Below are 18,200 nucleotides of genomic sequence, written 5' to 3'. Positions count from 1 at the left end.
CTTTTTTATTAGTAATTTACCTGACAAAAAGTATATTGGACATTTTATAGATAAAAATTTTAAATTCTACAAACAGATGTAATAGATCTGAATCAATAGTGGGATATGCAATGTTGATGGATGAGATGACTTATTGTAAAGATGTCAATTTTTCCCAAATCTACAAATTCAATGCCATTCTTTTTTGTTGTTGTTGTTTGTTTTTTTTTGTTTTTGTTTTTGTTTTGAGACAGAGCCTCACTCTATTGCCCATGCTGGAGTTCAGTGGCACAATCTTGGCTCACTGCAGCCTCTGCCTCCCGGGTTCAAATGATTCTCTTGCCTCAGTCTCCTGAGTAGCTGGGATTATAGGTGCCCACCACCATGCCCAACTAAGTTTTGTATTTTTAGTAGAGACAAGGTTTCACCATGTTGGCCAGGCTGGTCTCAAACTCCTGACCTCAAGTGATCTGCCCACCTCAGCCTCCCAAAGTACTGGGATTACAGGTGTGAGCCACCACACCCAGCCAAATTCAATGCCATTCTAATGAAAATACCAGCAAGATATTTTAAGGAACTTTAAAAACTTATTCTAAAATGTAGATAGAAGAATAAATGTCTATGAATATTTAAATTGATTTTTGAATAAAGAGCAGGTGACTTTCCCTTCTACAATTTGAGAAATGCTGCAAAGACATATTATTATTAATAATAATAACTAGGAGTGAACAGTAAAAGGCCAGTAAACTAATTAATAGAATATAGAGCTCAGAAACAGATGATGAGATAAAAGTAATTTTACATCAAGGGAAGGATGGATTTTTGGTATTGGAACGGGTGGATCATCACGTGACAGAGCTTCCAAACCAGTGTGTCACATTACAAGCTATAAATGGATTATAGGTATACAGAGCTATTGATCTCCTTGACCCTTAGGATATCCAGGAAGAACCTAACATGGCCAGAGCTCCCAGGCTGGTGGCTTCCATGGGTGACTATGAGCAGTCCCACCAATTTACCACATTATGCTAAGCATATGCTATCATATCCTCTTGGTTCGATTACCTGAAAAAGAAAAGAAAAGCACTGTTATCTGGAGAAAAATAGAGTTGGACTGCTACCCTATATCACATACAAAGGTGACCTCTAGATAGATTACAAACCTAAATGTGAAAGGTAAAACTGTAAATGTAGGAGAATTTCTCTATAACCTGAAATAGTGTAGAACTTCTTAAATAAGACCCTAAACCACAAGACATAAGGTAGAAAGTCACAAATTTTACTACATCAATTTTAAGACTTGCGGTTCAATGAATGACACTATAGACAAAGGTAACAGACAGATGATAGACTGGGAGAAGGTATTTGCAAAGTCTAAAACTGACAAGGCATTGATAGCTACAATGTCCACGGAACTCTGGTAAATTGACAAGAAAAAGGCAGAAGACACAATTGTTAAAATGGGAAAAGCATATTCACAGAATGGACAGACCACAGAAGGGGAGAAACTGCATTGGCTAACAAGCCTATGAAGAGATGATTAGCCTTGCTAGTATTCAGAAACGTGCAAATTAAAATATCAGTGAGATATCAAGTTATACTCATCAGATTGACAAAAATTTAAAGTCAGATAACACCAAGTGTTTGTTAGCATGAGGAGAAAAAATGATTTTTCATGTATTGCTGATGGAAGTGTAAACTGTTACAGCTTACAATCTGACAGCACTCATTGGTATTAACCATGTATTCCTACACCCAGAAACCTCAGTGCTGCATATATATCCTGCAGAACCTCTCCGTGGTTTGAAAATAGGACACTTATGGGGATGTTTATAACAGAATCATTTGTTTATCACAGAATTTTTTGTGTAAGGGATTAGAGGCAAACTAGATGTCTATCCATAGAGAGATGTACATGTAAAATGTGGTAAATGCATACTTTTGAATATTACGTAAGGGTTAGAAGCAATAAATAGTGCAAATAGTAATAATAGATCTTAAAGACATTCTTGAGCAAGAATGAGAAATAGAATGTGATCTATAACCCAAAGACAGCAACATCAATTTAAAATACACACACACGGCCGGGTGTGGTGACTCACGCCTGTAATCCCAGCACTTTGGGAGGCCGAGGTGGGTGGATCATGAGGTCAGGAGTTCAAGACCAACCTGGCGAAGATGGTGAAACCCCCATCTCTGCTAAAAATACAAAAATTAGCTGGGTATGGTGGTAGGCGCCTATAATCCCAGCTACTCAGGAGGCTGAGGCAGAGAATTGATTGAACCCGGGAGCTGGAGGTTGCAGTGAGCCGAGATCACGCCACTGAACTCCAGCCTGGGTGACAGAGCAAGATTCCATCTCAAAAAAAAAAATACACACACACCCCCAAAACCAGATAGATAGATAAATATAGATAGATGATAGATAGATAGATAGATAGATAGATAGATAGATAGATAGATAGATAGATATAGAGAGGTGATAGGTAGATGACAGATAGAGACACATAGAGATAGAAGATGGATGATAGATAGACAGATAGAGGGATGATAGATAGATGGATAGATAGATAGATAATAGAGACACATTGAGTTTGATGATAGAGAGATGATAGATACATAGATGATAGAGACAGAGGGAGAGAGAGAAAGAGAAAGAGAGAGATAGTTGTTAGATATCCTGGACTCATATCAAATATATTAAAGAAGATACCTGAGAGGGATAGAAATGAGAATGGGGATGTGGATAAAGGAAAAGACCTTTTCAAAATGAGGAGCTGGACATGGACTAATGATGACATTTTATTATGAACTAATAGATGTAATTAACTTGGCTCTTTATAGCTGAGTTATTCCCCCAAAATTTTTAAGTGATTTGAAAAGGGAGACATCAACTCCAGCCAGGGAAATCTGAGAAGTCTGTTTGGAAGAGGGCAGATTTGAGCTGAGCTTTGAAAGATGGATAGAGCCTTGGTAGAAAGTTCTGGAAGAGAAGGGTATTTTTGGTGAGGAAACAACTTGATTGGAAGGCAGGTGGTGAGAGAGTATCAGCAAGGAGACTGTAATTTTTGAAGTCTAGGGCAAGTAGGGGTGTTTTGTGGAAAATAAGCTTGCAAAGACAGGTGGGAGTTGAATGGTGAAGGATGAAGTTTATTCTGGAAAGGCAATGGAGGGATGGGATGGTAGCTTACAGGGAACGGGAGTAAGGGAGTCAGAGGAAGCATTTTTGTTTGTTTTATTAGTTAGTATCAGGCACTCCAGAGCATGTTTCGAAGATGAAAGGAAAGCAACCAGTCCAGAATAGTTACTGGAGTAGGGTCCCAAGGGCTAGGATCCCTGGAGCAGCTACCTGGCAGTGCTCACTGCAAGCTAGGCTTGCTGTATCTTGGTGTGCACCTTCCCCCTAATTGTGCTCTTTAACTTTGCCTTTGGGAGATCTTTCCTCTTTCAGATACACTTACTAGAGCTTCTCCCACCCCCATAACAACTCCTCACTTTTTCTTCTCTTGGGTTGCGGAGACTGGTTGAAACTGGACTAACAAAGACACCTGTCTTTGTCAAGTCTGCAAGTCAAGGGATGTGATGAGCTGCTTGGTTCTCAGGCCAAAGGACGTGAAGCACTCAAAGCCCTGAAGGGGAAAGTACTTGAAGATTTGTTTTCCACTCAGCTTTAAGGGACAAGTGTTTCTACTCTTGGCCGTGGCAGCCTTCATAGGGGACTTTATCTCTACAGAATTCTGTATTAACTTTTTCTGAAAGATTGCCAGCACCCGATTCAAAAGCTTTTAAAATCCTCATAAAACTAGAGAATGAAAAAAAGCAATAATGGAGGTGGAAGGTAAGCAGAACATGGGACTTCCTGCCCAGTTCACCATCCGGCCAGGCCCCTGGTCTGGCCAACTCCTTTTCACCTCTTTTTCTCCCCCAGATCCTAGGATTTAGCCTGTTTTGCGTGCTTTTCTGACTGCCACTTCCCCCCTCCTTGATTTCCCATCTAGATACCTTTAGGGATGGTTTCCTGATTTATCCCTAGCTCTGCTTTCTCTAAGAACCAGATCATGGACTGTTAATTTGTTTAAAGTGTTTTCATTGCTACAGACTAAGGAAACAGTTCGGCAGAGTGAGATATAACCAAAAGTAGATGACAGTGTGAAAGTGGGGAAGGTACAGAGGATGAAGAACCCTGACAAAACATGAGTCTTTAGTGAGCTGTGAACACATGGGCTGCCTACTCTCCTCCCTATACAGGCCATAGACTCTAACCTGGGAGCACCATTATCTCCCCAGCAGCTGAAACCATCTCTTTGAGTTAAATGCTAGACAAGGTCTTCAGCCTGAGGTAGATGTGGGGTGAGGTTGCTAACAGTCTAGTGGATTTTCCCCATGTGTGAATCCTCAGGTTGCTCTCTCTGACTCCAGATTTGTCTTGACAGGATAGGCTCAAGTACTAAATGTTGTACATAATTTATACCTCTAGATGGTTCAAGCGTCTCACTTTGAGCAAGGGCAAATTTTCTTATAAATCATTGTTTACCAGGAATTGCTGGCTCCCCTCTGGCTCTCTCTCCAGCCTGGAGCCCAAGATAGCTATTTCCACATTGTTCTTACCTTCCTCCTATTGGACTTACCCCTCTCCCTCACCTGCATCCTCAGCCCCAGTACTTCTTATATATTTGCCAGTGCCCAGACCTGGAAAACCCCACCACCTGCTTTGCTTCCTCCTGCTCCTAAGCTGCCAACTATTGTTTGAGGAAGGTTCCTCCACACATAAAAACATGTTCTCTAGTGTCGGTGGAGCTCTCAGTGCTGCTTGGTAGGCCTTCACACTTTTCTAACAATTGACTTCCTGCCACATCCTCCATAGCATCTCCTTCTGGCCCTCCCCAGTCATCCTCGACCTCAAATACCTTCCCTCTCTACTCATGACCTCACTTCCTACATTTGTTGAGAAAATTGAGATCAATTTTAAATAGATATTCTCCACTTCCCTCTTACTTACCAAAATGTGTCCTGGGTCTTTTTCTTTATACATCTTCTTCTACTCTGTAGTTTGGAAGAATAAAAAGCCCTCCTCTATCTCCAAGATAAACCCATCAACCGTCCTTGGGTTGAGAATCATATCCCTCCTGCCTTTCTATGCCTTATGGTATATACTCATGTGCATGCATAACTTCTCTTTTCTAACTTGGATTGAGAGTTCCTCAAGGACAAGGCCCACGTTGCATTCATTTCTGTGTTTCCAGCATGTTGCACCATGGCATAGTCGGCAATCAACAAATTGCCAGATTTATCTCTAAAAAATTGCCTCATCGATTTACTGAACCGATGAGTTGTCAGTGGAACAAGTAGACTGATTTGAGTTCTTTGTCCTTTGTGCATCTACGTAATTGATTGCTAAGGGTGCCAATGGGCAGCAAGAAGAATTTAGGGAAGAGTCAAGAGGATTCAATACACTCCAGACCCAGGGTTTTTGGTGGAGTTACATGACATTTTATTTGGAATTTTTGACCAAGAATTGACCCATCACTTTATTAAGGGAATAGTTGGAAAAGCTGCTAGACTCAGACTAAAGATCTTGCTCTGCTGCCCGTAAACTGCATGGCCATGGACAAGTTAACCCCTGGGTCTCAATTACTTTCTCTAGTACATTGAGGACAGTGTTGTTATGAGCATTAGATGGAGTCATACATGTGAAAACACTTTGAAATCTGAAGCACTTCACCAATGTAAACTTGTAACTCTTATACCTGTTGCCACCAACAGCTCTAGAGCTTCTACTTTATCGATACCACAGCTGCCACCACCTCCACTGCCCATCTTTCCTGTTGCACACAGAACTTGATCTCATCTCAGCTTCCAACTGTCCATGATGGAAAGGGAAAATATATCACAAATGTGGAGATCTCATTCCCTTCCCATCTTTTTGCCTGCGTGTGTCTGTGCAGAGGGCTTTACTAGTCCATAGGGACTACTACATATTGTTGTGAGGGTCAAGGGAAGGGAGTTGTGTCATCCCATCTTCTTGAGTTCAAATCCATGATTGTCTATGATAATCCATGATTATATGGCAGGCTATGCCAGAGTACCAGCGGGCCCTACCATTTTAGCAGGCTCTTGTGCCTGTGGGCATGTGTGTTTGGATTGGAATGTGTATCCCTTTATCAGCGTAGGTGTGCATATTAATGCTCCTCTGGTTCTAAATGAATACAGGGGTATAAGTTTGCATGGGAACAGCATTGAAACTATGTAAGTAAATTGCTTCCCTCTCTTCCTTGCCCTTCCATCTCAGAGCTCCCTGAGTTCTCTGACAAGGAGGTCCTGACAGAATTTCTTTGATCCTACTCTTTTTTTACTCCTTCTATTTAAGGAATAGTAGTTGGTTGCTCCCAGTTACCTCTCACTCCCAAACCTTGATGGCTTTTCACCAGAGAATCAGGGAAGTCAACATTGATCCAGAAGCAATCAGCTCACACCAGCTCAGTATTGGACCAAAGGTTGTGTAGCATATCAATGATGGGCAATATATTATGTCAGAGAAAAATGCCAAAAGTTTCCCTTGTCTAATGGAATAGATACACTACAGCAAAAATTGCTCTGAAGTGAATTTCTGGCAAGTCCTGTTTCACTTTGATTTTTATTATAAAACCATAGCTGTGTTTTGCTAGAAAAACTAAAAGAAAAAGGTTGGCTCTAGATTGTAATTAAACCATGTATTTTTAAATAACCCATATATTTGTAATAATGTAGATGTAATCATTTTAAAACTGTAATGAGACTCCTGTGAAACACAGTCAATTTGCTCCCATCTTTCACAGCTTTAAATTCTGCTCCTCTTTTTATTCAATCTTTTTTCTACTGAAAGCTCTTCCTTAAGGGTTTACTGCCTCATGAGTCCAGCAAATGAGGTCTGTTTGTTTGTTTGTTTGTTTGGTGGACATTTGGAGTTTGGTTATTCGAGTCTTTTCTCCAAAAGCAAAGTTTTGTCAGTGGAATGAAACTATAGCTCCTTTTCACATGCATTGTCTCAACTGATGCTCAAAGCAACCTAGGAAATGGGTAGAGCAAGTAATATCCCCATTTTGCTGATGAGAAAACAAAGGCCTAGAGATTAATTAACTTTTTCAATATCATACAGCTAGAAGTTTGGAGCAGGGAATTGAATCTAACTCTTGTACTTCTGCTTCAAACAGGAGACTTTTTTAAGAGGCAAAGGTGACATCAAGTTTGCTAGAAAATTTTCAAATCAAAATCATTCTCAAATTAAGTATTTCATGTTTTTCCAACAGGTATATTAGTTTTAGGTTAAATTCATCCCAAGTAAACTTGTATTTATTTTCTCATGCAGTCTGGAAACTCGGTACACACTGGGGATCTTTGTATAGACTGAATGCGCATTCCAAGGGATATGGGGGCTCATTCAACCATTTATAATAGTTACAAAGGTGTTTAGTTGTTCTGTTTTTATTTTTATGTCCAACTATTGATCATATTTACAGTTTTACGTGATTTTTTATTCTTGCAATTCCCATTAAATATCACAAAGGGGAAGTTTGGTATGGTTCCTGATAATAGTTTTATGAATGTGTTATGGAGGAAAGGGAGACCTGAAGATTCTCCCATGAATTTGCCTCTATCTAGACATCTCCACTTCATCCTATTTTAACAATTATTGACATTTCCCAGGGGTAAGGGAAAATATGACATGTCTAAAGACTAATTCTCCAATTTCTGCTCAACCTAATGACCATCAAGTTAGCATACTGTGCCTATATTCCTTCTGCCACTAAACTAATATGCTAGCATTGGAGACTCATAGCACATCAGAATTTGTCTACCAGAGCCTAGATAAACTAACCATTACCCACTGACCAGGTAAGAAGACCACTTTAATTGTGGAACCAGAAGAAATCCCCCATCTTTTAAATTCTTGGGAGTGCCATTCCTTGAAGTGCATCTTATTTTTTAATTTATTAATTATATTAGTAGATTTCTATTAAAGAGTACCTATTCCAATGAAAAGTGTGGGTAAATTGAGATAAATTGCTTTGGTATCAATGAAAATAACAAGATTTTCTCTGCAGTGTAGCTCTTGCTGCTCTGGTTCATGGGTTTGTGTCTCTGCGTTCAGAGCATCATTCAATGCAGAGACAGTGTAGCTTGGTGGAAGAAACAGAGGCTTTGATATCAGCAAATTGGCTTCACCAGTTGCTTGCTGTGTGATCTCCGGCAAGTTCCTTAATCTCTCTGTATTTGAGTTTCCTCATCTGTAAAATGAGATTAATACCCACCTGTTGGGGGTATTAAAAGATTAAAGGAGGTGAATTTAAGGAATAGCACTTTATAAACTCTTGGTAAAAGAAAGTTATTATTATGTTTTAGAAGAGAAATATGAGGAAACAGGTAGAAGAAATGGATGCAAAGTCTTGCCTAGCAAGAGTTAACTTTATCAGTTGGGATATGTCTTCCTAAAAATTTCAACATGCTGACAATAACCAGTGGAATGGGTGTATGTATCTTTGAAAACAAAACGTGTAGATGCATGTCTTCATGCCTGGGCTGGCTGCTTCAAACGCTGATTATAGATGAAGAACTAGAAAAGAAATGTGATTCCATTTGAATGTTGAGGGGGAGACTCTGATACTATTTATTAGCTGTGGCAGACCTGAAAATTGCCTTTGCAGGACATCAGTCACTATATATGTATGTATGTATTATGTATGTATGCATGTATGTACGTATGTATGTATGTATGTAGATGGAAAGGATCACTGCTCTTGTTGGCGAATTGTAGGTGATGTTAACATTATCAAGCTGATCCAGAGCTTCTTGGGCCACAAAATAGGTCTCTATATCTGCATGATATGCGTCTTTACCTGCCATATGCTAGACACATTCTTCACCATCAGCATTCTTTCTTTTTTATTTACTTCTGCCGGCAATGCTAGTTCATTAGTGCTGTTACTAGGAGAGTGAAGTGTATGGCTCTATGGATACTCATCTCCGTTTGTTTCAACAGAGAGAGCACAGAGTTGACTGGGAGGCTCTGACGTAACTCTTCCACTGAGCAGCTGTGTGACATTAGCCAGCCTGTTGGCTAACTGCTTTGCAGCTTTGTGTCCTTCGCCTGCCTTGCGGATGTATTGTGATGATCCAAAGGAATGGTGAAAAGAAAACTGCTGTGAAGTTTAAATATTCTGCTTATGGGGGTGTTATTATTAGTATCTTTCTTACCACATTTCATTGCTAGGAAAAAGATCCCTAGCTACTCAGGTAAAGTTTGTTAAGGTCTTTCATTTCCCCCCACCCACTAGCTGAAATGAGAATTTCAGTTGTAAAGTAAAGACAAATTGTAAAAATCAAGCCACCTTCTTTCTAGGCTGGAGGTCAAGGATCTCTGCTCCCCCTTCTCAAAAGGCCACAAGGAGTTTTTTAGGATAGTGACATTCTTTTCATTCCATTTTGCTCCTAGCAAATGAGACTTGGAAGTGGTCTTCTCAAAGATTCCCAAGTGCATATTTAATTCTCTATTTTCATTCATTTCATAGTTATGCATTTTCCCCACAATTATGTTTTGTGTGTCTACTGCACACCAAATACTGCATCTCCGGGGATATAGTGGTGAACAAACCTCACTCTGTTTCCTCAGATCTTCCTGTTTTGTGGGAAAAATGTGCTAAACATCTCCCTAGATGTTTGCCCAGGCATCTTAAATTCCACCTGTCCAAAGGTGAATTCCTCATCTTCCACCCAAGACTCTTCTTCCTCTAAGTTCTCTCTTGTCATCAAAGAGATCCACTCGGTTGCCCAATCAAGAAACACTGGAGTCATCATTTGCACTTTCCTCTGTTTTAGTCATCAGTTCCAATATGGCACTAAGGCCTTATAGTTTTTAGCCTCTGAAATAGCTCTCAAATATGTCTTTTCCCTGTCTCCACTACCATGAACCTAGTCCATGTCACCATTATTTCTCTTCAGGAGGTCATAGCCCCCTCATGGGGTTCCCTGTCTCCAGTCTTGCTACTCTATCCACTCCTTTCCTCTTGTGGTGTGTCATAATGAGGAAGAAGAAGAGGTGCCCTAAGTCATAGTGATAAAGGAATGCTGAGGGCCTTTCAGAGGTTGTGAACTCCAAACCTGCACAAGCCATAATCATTTGCTAAATAATAATACATCAATAACAACAAATAACTTTTATTGCACATTTAATATACGCAAGGTGCAATGCTAAATGATTTACAACAGGGATTCCCCAAGTGTGGTCTTTGATCCTGTAGAGTCAGCACCACCTGAGAACTCGTTAGAAATGCAAATTTTTAGACCCAGCCAGAACTACTGAATCTGAAACTCTGGAGCTGGAGCCCAGCAATCTGTGTTTTAATCACCTCTGGGTAAGTCTGATGCATGCTAAGGAGCGAAAATAATGATCTACTCGAATTTTCTTATTTAATCTTCATAATTACCCTATGAAGTAGACACTGATATTATCCTCACTTGACAGCTGAAGAAATTTGAAGATGCCATTTGTCCCAAAGTCCTACAGTGGTGAAGAGGGAATTTGAATCCTAGACTTTTGAACTCTGAACCCTGTACACTTAGCTAGCACATCATGTCACTTCACTAAATTCTGAACGAAACTGGAAGCCAAACTAAAGTTTAAAACAAAACATGCTAATGTACCAGATTAAACACCTCAGCATCTATAAATTTTTGTAGGTTATCCTCTATTGCCCTTTCTTACTGATTCTCTGTGATCTCACCTCTGCTCCAGCCAGACCCAGGCTTCTGACTGGACCTCGCTTACAGAACTCGCTGATTCCCATCAACATGTTGTTCTTCATATTTAGGATGCATTCACTAACAGTTTGTTGGGTCTTTCTTTGCCCCTCTGCTCCATTGTCAACTCACATGTCTCTGAATTCCTCTTGGACTTGTGGCATATACAGTATAATTTTAAAAATGCATTGCATATGACTGGTATGGTTTGGCTGTATTCCCACCCAAATCTCATCTTGTACTGTAGTTCCCATAATCCCCACATGTCGTGGGAGGGACCCAGTGGGAGGTAATTGAATCATGGGGGTGGTTACCTCCATGCTGTTTTCTTGATAGTGAGTGAGTTCTCATGAGATCTGATGGTTTTATAAGGGGCTTCCCCCACCCTTCACTCTGTACCTCTCTTTGCTGCCACCATGTGACGAAGGACATGTTTGCTTCCCCTTCTGCCACGATTATAAGTTTCCTGAGGCCTCTCCAGCCATGCTGAACTGTGAGTCAATTAAATCTCTTTCCTTTAATACAATGACCTTATCTCCAGTACTTTTTGTGATATGGCCTTATCTCCCCCAACAAACTTAAATGTTCCTTGAGGGCATGGGCCATGCAGTGTGTTTCTTTTGTGTATTGCCTTCTCACCCCCTACATGTATATTCATACTTGCCAAGCACAAAACTCAGCATGAGATGAAAAGTGTTTAATTAGGTTGGTGATGGGCCATGCATCATCCGTTCTCAAGGGATAACATAAGTTTCATGAATGCAGAAACTATATCTTACCTGCCATCTTAACCTCTGTGCCTGGCACAGAGTAAGTGCTGAATAAATCATTGTTGAATGGATGAATTCCATTCAGGATGAGAATCAAAGCCATTTCACTCAGAGATCTCAGAGAGCAAAGAATGCCCAGAAACTACATTAGATGTAGACCATTTCTGTTTTCAAAGGCTCTAAAAGGTATTGTTTTAAAAGTCTACAGTTGATGTTGTATGAACCTTGGTAAGTCCCATTCTCTTTCTGCCCTTCAACTTCTCCATCCTGAACTGGATCCATTCCTGAGTCTTATGCAGCTCTCTTTTCAGTGACTCTGTGATCAAATGTTTCCTGATTGCACTCTATTGCAACTATCATAAATTAAAGTTAAAATTCTAAGGTCCCCCCCAACCATCTGAATGGATCTGTCCTCTTGGCCAGGGGCTTTCCAAAGCTAACCTGGAAAACTAGTTCAGTCCATGTTAGGAACAAGGAACCAGACATGCCTCATTATACTCTCCTCCCTTTTGGAGTTACTGATAGAACAGACTCTTTATGTCTGATAAGAAACATTTACCATCTATTCTCTCTGAAGCCTGCTACCTGGTGGCTTCATCTATTATGATATATCCTTGGTTTCCACAACCCTTTATTATAACCCAGACATTCTCTTCTGTTGATAATAACTCTTTCAACAAATTGCTAATCAGAAAATCTTTTATTCCACCTATGACTTGAAAGCCTTCCACCCTGCCCCAGGCTTCCAGTTGTCCCAGCTTTCCAGACTGAACCAATGTACATCTTACATGTGTTGATTGATATCTCATGTCTCCCTAAAATGTACAAAACCAAGTTGTGGCCTGATCACCTTGGCCACATGTTCTCAGGATCTCCCAAGGGCTGTTTCATGGGCCATTAGTCACTCATATTTGGCTCAGAATAAATCTCTTCAAATATTTTACAGAGTTTGACTTTTTTCCTCAACACTATTTAGACTTCCAAACAAGATACTGCTGTACCTGGGCCACTGGCTTCTCAGTCATTTCTCAATCATTTCTCTACTCAGCAAACATTTACTGATGCCCACTGTGTACCAGGCATAGTGCTGAGCACAGGTGATTCAGTAAAGAGTAAGACATAAGCCCTGTCCTCAAGGAGTTCAGTCTGTTGGGAGGTATAGACACATAAACAGGCAACCTAGCCCACACAGTTGGGTGGGGGTAATCATAGAAAGCTCCCTGGAGAAGCTGATATCTTGGTTAGAGCCCGAAAGATACAGAAGTGGTAGCCAGGAGAGCAGAGCCATATACAAAAGCACATAAAAAGGCCCTGGGGTAGGAGGTTAGGAGAGAGTAACGCAAGATTGGAGGTCACAGACCATTTGGCAGACTGTGGCAACACTCCAGGTGAGAGATGAGAAAGACTTGAACTAAGACCATGGGGCTGGAGATCAATGAACAGGTTTCAGTTAGATTTTGGAGGTAGAATTCACAGTCCTTGCTAATGGATCAGATGTGGGAGATGAGGGAACAGAAGGGTCATGGAGGACCCCTGAGATTCTGGCTTGATCAACTTTATGAATGGTGCCATTTACTGAGTTAACTCAGAAAAAGGGAGCTGGTTTGGAGAATGGGGTTGAGGAGAAGCCAATGTGGTTCAGTTTGGGGCATGTTGGGTTTGAGTTGGAATATCTATTTGAATAGATCTCTTATAAGTCATTGACTATAAGGATCTGGCACACTCAGAAGAGAAATCTGGGCTGGAGGTTCAGATTTGGGAGTCATTAGTATGTAGATTAAGGCCCTTCAGGAGGAAAAATAAACACTGAGAAGCCAAGTGCCCAGGAGAACCAGGACACCAGTGCTATGTAAAAGGAGAAATGCTCTCACAGATGTGGGGTGCTGGCATACATGCTCATCTATTCCCAAGCACACATCTCTGCCCCCAAAGAGGGTTGCTCAATGATGTCTGTGCATCTCCAACTAAAACTTAAGAGAAGGAGCATTGAGTGCCCAATCCTAAACTCTCCATTTTGCCATAAATGATGCCTAAAGGAAAATGGGAACTGATGCTTTCATTCTATCTGCCAGGTGTTTTATATGTATTAACTCACTTAAATGCTGACAATAATCCAACGCAAGAGCTATTATTACGCTTCAGCCCTTGATACTCAAGATGGTTATATCCCTTGCCCAAGGTCACATAACTTAATTGGCAGTAAGGAGACTTCACTTAAAGTGTACCTAACAGCACCACACCACTTTCTACAATACAACTGGATCCTTAGGAAGGCCTGTGCACACCCTTCTCCCTTCCCTGCTTCATAAATACCATTTGCATCCCCTAGCTTAATGCTTTGCTTTACAAATCCCCCTGGGAAAAGCAAAGCTCTAAGTTGTCAGTCATTAACGCCTCAGTGGGAACCAGTTTCAGATTCTTCCTCAGGAACAAATGTTAATTTTATGGGAGAAGAACACTGGAACCTTAACGGAGGTATAAAAAGGGAGAAAGGGACTAAGCCATGAAAAGTCAGCCCCCTCCACCAGTTTCACTGTCCTGTCTAGTGTGAGGCATATGCTTTTAAGATTCTTCGATGATATTTCTACATATGTCTACTACTTTATAGGCAGCCCCATTTCTGGGTCTTTTACCCTAGTTATCTGGGTCTGATCAGAGGCCACCTTAAACTGCACACTGATCCCAACTCACTGTGGTTGGCAGGAGGCAGCCAGCCTGGGCTGTGGTTGCAGACCTGCGGTTCCTGGCCTTAAGCACAAGTCCCAACTCATTCCCTTGAGAACTAGACCCTGATGTGCATATTTAAAATCCTGAGCAGATGGAAGCAGGAGAGCTCATTGGAAAGACTTGGAGGAGTTCCTTCTGCCCTGTCTGGGTCTGTTTGCCAAAATAAATGACATGTATCAGGGCAGGGCATTAGTCCAAGCCCATTGAAATTCTGCTAGCTGTCCAAACAGTGATGGTGTTTCAGATTGGTTCTGTGAAATGATCAGGGTTAGGAAGAAAGAAATAATGTGTGAGCATCTGGCTGCTGCAGCCTACTGATGGGGACAGTCCCAGGGGCGGGCCCAGGGTAGTGGAGGGGCAGCCTCAAGGACCCCCTAAGACATCTGCCACTGGCAAACAGGGAAACAGCCACATACTGGCAGCAGGTGGTCTGTTTAGTTCCATGCCGTTCCTACTAGCTATGTGACCTAAACAAGTCCTTCCTCTTCTCTCGGCCATCCCCCTCCACCCCCCACCCCCAGCCCCATGTATAAAATAAAGCCTGGATTGAATGGTCTCTAAGGGCCTTTCCTGCTCGAACATTCTGTGACTTCTCTGACACTGGTTTGATTTCTTTTCTCTGTAGAGGGAGAGGCCCACCCACCCACCTGCTTATCTGTAGTCTCTATGTTCTCACACTGACCTCTGCTGGCCATTATGAAAAATGTCGCTGATAGTGTCGGGTGGGAAAGGAAAGGAATTCACCACTGATTTAGTTAATATTAAGCTTTAGCTGGATGGGTAATGAGGCAGAAATCCTGTGCATTAGAGATGAGGAAAAAAGATCATACAGCTATAAGCACAAAGTAAGCGTATCTGGATGACAAAACAACCCGCAGAAGAAATGGGTCTCCCTCTTTTTTTCTCAGTCACCTTCATTTGTTCCCAGTGTTCTGTGCCACTGTATGAAAGGACATCCATGGATGGGAAGGCTTTTTGTCTCATATCCTATGACTGCAGGCTCCATAAGGGCCTCACACCATGCTGAGGGGACAGTTCTGGACGAGCAGAAACCTAGAAACTTCCCACAGGCCCTGCTTCTGGCCCTTGATTCAATGTGAGAGGTTTCAAGCTGGGCTGCTGGCACGCCCACCAACCCAAGCTGGAACCCGGGGCCAGTCCAGAAGTGCACGTTCCTCTAGGGGGTGCCTTTTCAAACTCCCATTTAGAAAAAGAATTAGAATTTTAAAAATTTTTGTGAGTTCTTTAGGAGAGTTCCTTTCAGCTCTCTGGTTGGAACACGGGAGTCAAGAAATTCTGCATGCCCACCAAGCCCGGAGAAAGGAAGCAGGCTGTGGGACCCTGTCTTTTCTGCGTGGAATCGGAGTTCCAGTTAGGCCCAGCCCTCGAGTTGCCTACCTCCTAAGTCTCCTTGCTTACCCTTGCTGATAAGCATGTGCTTGCAAAGGTAAGGGACCAGAGGTAGAGGGTGCCAGTCCCTGTGCCTATGCTGGGTGCTGCTGGGACTCTTCTCTCTAATGGTGTGAGCAGGATGGGACTGGGCCACATCACAACCTGCTCTCTCAGTAGCTGTTCAGTGATTTACTGTGCTCTTCCCCTTCCTTCCCTTGGTGTGGGAAAACTTTTGTCAGGGCTTGGATTTGGGTCAAGCATTCAGTGCCCTGACTGGATCCTCTCTGCTAGTGATAACATGGCCTCTGCAAGCCCATCCTGCCCTCCGTTCTCCCATCAAGCAGTTCCCTCGTCCTCAACAGCTGCTTCTTATCTGCCTCCCTTGTCCCAGCCTCAGGCAGGCAGCCCTGGCCTCATTCTGACATACATGTGTTCTCCTGAATGCTTCTTGATGACTTTCAGCCCTGAAAGACCGCTCTTCTCCCAACTCTCCCCTGTTCCCAAACCTCTGAGGGTTCCCTGTGTCCTGCCACATCAAGTCTTTGACTTTTCTGTGGTGCTTTCCAGGCCCGCTTCAGCTGGAACCTTTCCAATCAACCTTTCCAATGCGGCCCATGACTTCCCCCAGCCATGCGCAAAATGTGAGCATTCCACAAACCCTCCATTGCCAACTCTTTTTTCGTGTTCCCACAGCACTTAGGCTCTGTTCCAAATTTGTGCTGTTTGCTGTGATTTTGTGTGCATTAGTCTTGAAACCTAGGCCCACATTTTCTTTCTTTTTAAAAAAAAAAATTATACTTCAAGTTCTAGGATACATGTGCAGAACGTGCAGGTTAGTTACACAGGTATACATGTGCCATGGTGGTTTGCTGCACCCATCAACCTGTCATCTGCATTAGGTATTTCTCCCAGTGCTATCCCTCCCCTTGCCCACCACCCCTCAACAGGCCCCCATGTGTGATGTTCCCCTCCCTGTGCCCATATGTTTTCATTGTTCAACTCCCACGTATGAGTGAGAACATGCAGTATTTGGTTTTCTGTTCCTGTGTTAGTTTTCTGAGAATGATGGTTTCCAGCTTCATCCATGTCCCTGCAAAGGACATGAACTCATTTTTCTTATAGCTGCATAGTATTCCATGGTGTATATGTGCCACATTTTCTTTATCCAGTCTATCATTGATGTAGGCCCACACTTTCGACCTCCTACTCATTGTCAACAGCACCCCAGCACTATTTTTTATGTACTGCTCTTTTTCTTTTTATATTATTAATATGCATTATACACATATATACACACATATTTATTGATTTTGTGAAAATCCCAATAATAATAAATAACAGAACCACTGTAAACAAAGTTTCAACAATGGGAGGTAGGAGCCTAAAAAGTGAAAGTTTACTCCACCCCCATCATTCCCAGAATGAAGCCTGTTAAACAGTTTGCAACCTATCATTTTTTTGTAGGCCACATGTTGGGTATTGGAAAAGGTTGAGTGGTAGGTGGTGCCCAAGAGAACTGCATTTCCTTGGACAGAACATCTTTTACTTCCTTGCAAGGGTCGTAGGTCTTTGTGGGCCTGATTGACACCTGAAATTGTACTCCAAAGGATCATCACAGCTGGTGGCCACTTGCATCTCCAGTACTTAACTGTAGCCACAGCATAAGGCATCTGTCCCATTTTCAGCCTTTTAAAAAGTAAGCCTTGAAGGTGAACAGTAAAGGGCATGCTTAATGGGCTTCTTTTCAAAGTTTTTCACAGATTTGTAGGAAATGATGGACAGTCAGTAAAGGGGCCAAGAGGTGGAGATGGGAAGTATTTATGAAAATGGACTTTCTACCTGATACGTTGTTGTGTTCTCTGAGAGGTAATGCATATTACTAATGGTTTTCATTTTTCTGGCAAGAAAATTCAATCCCTACTGGGATTTGTTCTAAATGATAGACCAGCCTGCCTGTGTTGCACCCACTGGGGTTAATGCTCAGTCTGAGTCCACTTTAAAATGTCAGCCTGAACTCTCAGACTTAGTTGTTACAGACATTTTATAAGCAGGGCATTTAAAATACTCAGGCTGTTCCCTCTTGCTATCATAATTGATACTTAATAGATATTCTTAGGCTTCTTGTATTTTACACATTCAACACTTTACAGATTGGAGAGGAGAGGAGAGAGGGATAGGACGAAAGAACAAATAAGCAATTCATGTGTGTATATGTGCATGTGTATGTGTGTTTTCCCTGTGAATGTCTGCTACTAGGTGCAGTGATGGAGTCCTGGGATCTGCCAACAAAGATGAGCTCTTGCAGGTTTGTCAGCTTGTAGGTTTCTGGGCCCACTGTGGCCCCCCGGGGCAATGTTCTTCAGGCACAGCCATTTCTGGATTTCATGGCAAGCACATGGTTGGCCATTTGGATGTGAGTTATAAAATGTCATGATGCTCTCCAGCGTTCTGTTCTTTCACTATTTTGACAATCTGATGGATGGTCTGGCATTAACTAGGAAGAGGACAATATTATCCATCCTGAATAACTAATTTCCTAAGAAGTACAAAGTTGAAGGA

The 18,200-nt window shown here is 41.9% G+C and overlaps 1 protein-coding gene across 2 annotated transcripts in view; it reads left to right on the top strand.

Annotated features, from left to right (window-relative positions):
- The window catches only part of COL4A6 (collagen type IV alpha 6 chain), a 279,142-nt gene that overhangs the window by 192,442 nt on the left and 68,500 nt on the right, over positions 1 to 18,200 (top strand). The window lies entirely within an intron of this gene.

Source organism: Symphalangus syndactylus, chromosome X (assembly GCF_028878055.3).
Source record: "Symphalangus syndactylus isolate Jambi chromosome X, NHGRI_mSymSyn1-v2.1_pri, whole genome shotgun sequence".
NCBI lineage: Eukaryota > Metazoa > Chordata > Mammalia > Primates > Hylobatidae > Symphalangus > Symphalangus syndactylus.
The sequence above is the reverse complement of the archived record's forward strand: the minus strand, read 5'-3'. Positions and strand labels throughout refer to the sequence as shown.